Source organism: Gavialis gangeticus, unplaced genomic scaffold (genome assembly GCF_001723915.1).
Source record: "Gavialis gangeticus isolate Ggan-Ray unplaced genomic scaffold, GavGan_comp1, whole genome shotgun sequence".
In the NCBI taxonomy this organism is placed as follows: domain Eukaryota; kingdom Metazoa; phylum Chordata; order Crocodylia; family Gavialidae; genus Gavialis; species Gavialis gangeticus.
The window spans coordinates 40,092,080-40,098,606 of NW_017728998.1; the positions used below are offsets into that span (position 1 = coordinate 40,092,080).

Sequence of the window (6,527 nt, forward strand, 5' to 3'; positions counted from 1 at the left end):
ATTCTTGGAGTCATTATAGACTCCAAGATGAACATGGGCCACCAATGTGGGGACGTAGTCAGGAAGACTAACCACACCTTGTCATGCATCCACAAGCAGGTCCAAGGAGGTGATCTTACCCCTGTATATGACATTGGTCAGGCCACAGTTGGAGTACTGCATCCAGTTCTGGGCGCTGCACTTCAGGAGGGATGGGGACAACATGGAAAGAGTCAAGAGGAGGGCCACTCGCATGATCAGGGGGCAGCAGGGCAGGCCCTACGAGGAGAGGCTACGGGACCTGAACCTGTTCAGCCTCCACAAGAGAAGGCTAAGAGGGGATCTGGTCGCTGTCTATAAACTGGCCAAAGGAGACCAGCAGGGAATGGGAGAGTCCCTGTTCCCCTGAGCACTACTGGGAGTAACAAGGAATAATGGCCATAAGTTGACGGAGAGTAGATTCAGGCTAGACATCAGGAGGCACTACTTCACAGTCAGGGCGGCTAGGATCTGGAGCCAACTTCCAAGGGAAGTGGTGCTTGCTCCTAGCCTGGGGGTCTTCAAAAGGAGGCTAGATAGACACCCTGCCAGAGTCGTTTGACCCCAGCATTCTTTCCTGCCCATGGCAGGGGGTTGGACTTGATGATCTGCTCAGGTCCCTTCCGACCCTACCAACTATGAAATGACAATAGGAGATGGAAAAGCAGGAGCAGCAGAAACAGCGTGTCACGGACCGAATCAAGAATCTGGACCGAGTCACCCCGCATGGGAACATACCTGAGTTGCAATAGAACCTCTGAATCCCAGATTAGCTTTGTCCTCCATCTCCAGACCCATGGAGGCAATCATGGAAGACAATCATCCTTGCCTGTGAGGGATTGCTGATAATGAGGACTATTAAATGGTATAAAAATGGTACTGATGGACATGAAAAGTGGACAGAGAGCAAAAAAAGATGCAGCCACAACAGCTCTGGGTTACCCACGCTATATCCACTTAGACTTATTGGAGTCACAACTTTGAGCTTGGCCCTGAATCTCAAGAGAAGCCTCTAATAAAACCTGCCTGTGTGTTGTAGAGTTTTACTAGAAACATTTCAGAAACACTTTAAAAACAGGAGCTGACAGTCAGAAGCCAACTCCTTCAAGGAAGCAGTGGGTTTCATATGTAATGAAGTCAGAGGGAACCAAACTATGAAAAGTGAAGCTGCTGCTCAGGTCAATATGTAACAGATAGAGAGTGGTGGTTGTTTTCACTGTTATTGCTGATGCCTATGAACCCTCTGAAGGGGTAATTATCTGCACTGAGTTAAGTGAAACACCATAAAGCATTTTACTACCATTGTATTAAGACTTCACACCCCTATAATAGGGCAGCATGAGATCCATTTTATGGATGGGAGAACAAAACAAAGCAGTTAAGAGTTCATATCACAACTGAAATCATCCAGTCTTTCTTACACTTCCTTCTGATCTCTAGATACATTCCATCCCCTTATATCAGCTGGCTACAACTACTGCAAAAACAAGTGAATTACAACATCTTAGCAATAACATTAGATGTGCTCAGAGGCAATCTCCAGTTGTTTCTGAGAATATCAGATACAGAAGCAGAAAGAGCCAAAATTTTCCCTGAGGGAAACATGCTATGGCATCCTACCCAGGTAACTGTCCTGTAAGTTGTAAGCTGACCTAACCTGGCAAAAGGAAAGAAGTTCAGAGAAAGAGTGGCTATATGCCTTTCACACCATTTGTTATATGTAACCAATGCAGACGTCTCATAATAAATGCAAGCAAAAGCTCCCAGAGACACGTTGCTTCAGAGCAGTGAATTTCATCAGTAAAGGTTCCGCCTCTGTTCAGGTCTCTGCAACTTCTCAGCCTGTTTCTCCTTGCATCTGAATTGCTGCATATAGTTTTAAAAGTTGGCTTTCTGTTGCTCTATCACCTCCCTTTGTTCTCCCCCCACACTGTCATGCAAGCATGCTCCACATTACCATCTTGGATTCTGACTTCCTGCTTCCTGACCTTCCTTGTTTCCTGGCTCTGTGACTGGTTCCGCCCCTCAGCTCCTACCACTGGCTCTGACTACCACCTTCCTGGGGGCAGGGTATTACCCTGTTACCCATAACTGATGGTAAACCAAGTGCGATAGCCTCCAATTACTTTACAGTAACAGCATAAATACAAAGGGGGACTTTTTGCAGACTCCTGCTGCTGAATGGAGCTCAGCTGATTATTCTGCTCAATCTTCACAATAAATCACATTTCTCAAATGTCTCCACAAAGGGCAAAAAAGTTACTCTTATGGAAACTTGCAAGTTAAGAGACTCTACTTTCCTGTACTAGTGTGCCCAGGGACCAGGGAACTGTCACATAGAATGAAAGCCAGATTTGCCATATAAGGTCAAACCACAGTTTTTCTCATGCACACACACACCGTCTTCCATGGATATGCTTCACAGTGCAAAAGAAGTTCCTTTGTCATTTTCCATATACAAATTATACACAAGCTGTCTGACTTCTACTTTCCTTCACAAAGAGCAAGCCTCACAGTGTAGGATTCAGCCATCAATTCTTGATTTAGTTAAGGGTAGGATTTCTCTTGCTCCATCTGGTACTCCCCATTTCCACTCCCCATTTCCATCTCATCTGCTGCAGATATTAATAGCTATATATTACTATACTGTATTAGTATGCAAGTCTATAGCAGAGAGTCTGAGGTTCCCCGTTCCTTTAAGAGAAGAAGCAGCCCAGAGAGGGAGGACTGCAGGCTAGGTAGGGTGTAGCAGCTGCAGGTTGCAGGGCCAACAGGCCAGTTAAGCCAATTGGCACTTGTAGGCAACCCAGGAAGACTGCTGATGGGAAGGGGGCAGTCCCTGGGAAGATTTAAGCCCAGAGTTTGAGCCGGCAAGCTAGTATTTCCCTAGCAGCTGCAAGAGAAGGAGCTCCTGCCCAGAAGAGTTACCAGGGAATGTTAAGCCAACTGCTATGCAGCCCATGGGAATAGTGAGGCTCGGGGAGCTCACAAGGAGCCCAGGGCTAGAAGATATGTCAGCTGGGAGATAAAGATAGTTTTCCTTCTTAAAGGGACAGAAGGCTGTTTCTTTGTGTTTCTGTTATACCCCAGGGACATAGTTTTATGTTATAGGTATACCAGTGGTTTGGGTTGGGATTGTAGGGGAGATATATGGAGGTCCCATTAGTGCCTAGGGGCGGCATTCCCTCTAAGCTGCACAGTGTGTGCAGCCATGTAGGTGCACTCATGCCACACCGCCAAGCACGCCAGCTTGGAATGCTGCCCAAGGGGCATGCAATTGCTTTGAGCCCTGCCAGGCCAGGCTCAAGTAACTATTGAGTCCAGAGCTGGTATAGAGTGAGGCCACAGAGCCAGAGAGGGGCCAGGGGCCTACTGCTCAAGAGGGGTGCAGCCAGAGGCCAGGGGCCTGGCAGACAGGGGTCAGAGGCACAGTGCCTGAGAGGGCTAGACCAGAGCTAGTGCCTCAAAGCCAGGTCTGATACAGTGGGCCCAGGCTAGAAGGCCTAGCTAAGAAAAAAGGGGTGGAGGCTGAGGAAGCCAAAGCTCCAACAAGAGAACAACATTACAATAATAACTGCAAGGCTTGGGGTATGGTGTAGGGGAAGATTAGAGCCACACAATTAGCCCCTAAGGCTTGAGGTGCCCTGTAATGGCACAGCTATAGAGCGAGACCCAGCAAGGGGCCTGAGGAATACTGAGAGCCAGTAGGGTGCTGGGGAACCCTAGCAGGGATTTAGCCGAGCTGTGGCCATGTGAAGGCCCAAGGGCAGCCTCCCTTTTAGAACCATAAGTAACATCAAAGCATGGCAGGAGAGATAGAAGGGAGGGCATCCTACGGGCAGTGTGAAGTCCCCAAGACCCAACAAGTTAGGCTTAAACTAGCTACAGCATAGCTATAGCAACACTGCTCCAATGTGACTCTAATTGTGACTCCAATGCAGAACACCTTTAATAACACTAAACCTGAAAATATTCTGAGAGGCAACAGCAACAGCAGGAAAAAAAATCCCTTTTTTCATGTTGGAGAGCTAGACTGCTGTTCATGGACTCTGGTATGCTGCTGTATCTGTGAAGAACCCCAAAAGTATTCAGTGGTCTCTGAGCAGGTGCTATGTGAATTAAGATGCTGATTTATTCGCTTATAAGTTATCATTCCCCCTTCTATCCAGGGTGGCCAGTTCAAGAATATTTTTTTTACTGAGATTCTGCAAGCTTTTTACTGACAATGAAACTTTTTTACTGATGTGTTTTATATAATGTAAGTGTAACTCTTCTGTCAGCCCCTGGCTGGCAGTAACAAGTGCTAGACTCAACTGTAGGGATTCTACGGCAGCTGTATTTAGTATTGTGCTTGCTTTCCTTGTCTTCACACATCCAGTCTTTGAATTCACTATCTGTAGTCCAAGTAGACTGGAATGTATGTGGTTTTTTTACTTTTGCTTTCTGAGCAATAGGCTGATCTGCACTTTTAAGATTATCACTTATTCTTTTCTCAGATGCATTTTTAAAAACATGACACTAATGCAAGTGATGGTGAGTTGACAAAAAGGCTTACTTGATCGCAGCAATGGTTTTACACAATGCTGCTCCCACCCCAGGAGTCCCCTACTTATCTCCACACACTTAGACCTGCAACTGCCCCCCACCCCAGCCCAACCCCACCACCTTACCCCCACAGGCCCCGTTTCCCCCATCCTCCCATGGACTACCACTGATCACCTCTTCCCCCCACCACAGCTCTGTCTCATCCATGCTGCCCCCTTCCCTGTCCTGCTTGTTGCCTCAGACTGCCTAGGGCAGCAGAGCCCTTTGATGCAAGTAGCTATTACAGGTAGCTAATGGCTGACAGGATGCAGCAGCAGCATGTGGTTGAGGGAGAAGGCAAGGGGGGTACAGAGAATCCTGTGGGCCACAAAGCCCTGGCAGAAAGCTCCCTGCAGGGTGCTCAGCTGCACTCCCACTCAGACACAATGTAGTACTGTTCTTCTCTGTCTCATTCCAGTAACAGATCCAGCCTCATTCTGATAATGGATCTTTAATCAAGTTCATGGTTTCTTAGGTTTTTACTAACTTTTTTTCAGACTTTATTTATGTTTTTAGCCTTTTTCTTGACAGAATGTCCATAAGTTTATGGACAGTTGGCAACCCTACTTCTTCCAGGACTAAGCTAAGTCAATTGAACCCAGTGAACTAACCAGGTCCAGCTGATCCATATCCTGCAGGGACAAGACTAAATAAACTTCTGCCCTGCAGCCAGAGAAACTGAACCTAACAAACCAACCAGAGCCAGACCTACCCAGTTCACTCAGATTTGTTTCAGGTCTGCCTTTAAGGACACTCCCCAACACCTAAGCCTTGCTGCACAACCTTCTGATCTCTAGTCCTTACACAGCTCCTGTTCCAGTAACTCCTCTGGCTCTCAGACTTGACCTTGACTGATCCCTGATTAGACCTCCAATTCAGATTTGGACACTGGGTTTTGGCCTCCACTCTTCAATTTGGAATTTGGGTTGCCCTTTTGTTACTTCCAACACATGGTTCATCCCTGAAACACCACTGATCCTCACTTCTAGCTCCACCCACTGGGCCTGACACCCTTATGAATTGTGAGAGCTTCTACCTCAATCTGGATTCCAGTGTTCAAGTAAACAAAGATACTTAAGGGTGTGGAGTGAGGGAAGGCTGGGCAAGAGGGAGGATCAGGTTTTATAGTGATGTTGTTTTCTGGAAAATGAAATATAATGCTCCATCTTGCACAACATCTGTCTTACAGCCTAATAGCCAGAGCAGGGAGCTTTGGGAGAAAATAATTTGATCTGTTACTATTATTGTATTTAGAACATTGATATTTTTGAGCTCTGAGAAAAATGTGTGAGAGCTATGTTTTGTCAAACAGCATGAAGGGTAAAAGAAGTTTACAACCCTTTATGTTCCCTTTGCCAATACTGTACCCCCTGGATATTTGTGCATTTTTTCAGCTGTAATCATCCACATTTTTGCCCTTTTAAAGAGATTAAGTGTTTCAACTGCCAAATATATTTTAGTAATTGCTCAGCAATATTCACTTTTTTAATAGCTGCCACTACAAAAAGGCAATAACAATTTGTACATTTCCTGTGACAAGCTCTATGAGAAAGAGGGTTCCCTAGCTTATCTCTTGAGGTTGTTTTCAGTGACTTCAGTCAATGGGTTTCAGTTTCCCAATGACTAACCATTGGGAAGCCCCTACTGATACTTCTCTGGGGGGTTAGCAGCTAAAGGGAGAGAAAAATATCTGATGTCCTTAAAGAAAGGAGCCTTCACATGGCCCAAATTCTCTGAATGGGTAAAATGTATGGGCAGAGCCCTTTTCCATGACATGCCTACAGCCCCAAAGTGCCTCTGTCACATGAATACTCTGACACTATTGGACCTCCAAAGCATAGGTGCAAATATTATTTCCCTCTCTGCCTACATCCCCACTTGCTCACTGCCAGGAATGCTGGACTGGGTACCGAGTCTTACTGCCT

General features: G+C 46.2%; 1 protein-coding gene across 2 annotated transcripts in view; it reads right to left on the reverse strand.

The window, feature by feature from the left end:
* The window catches only part of LOC109289627 (dipeptidase 2-like), a 63,361-nt gene that overhangs the window by 44,041 nt on the left and 12,793 nt on the right, over positions 1 to 6,527 (reverse strand). The gene's annotated exons all lie outside the window — the stretch shown is intronic.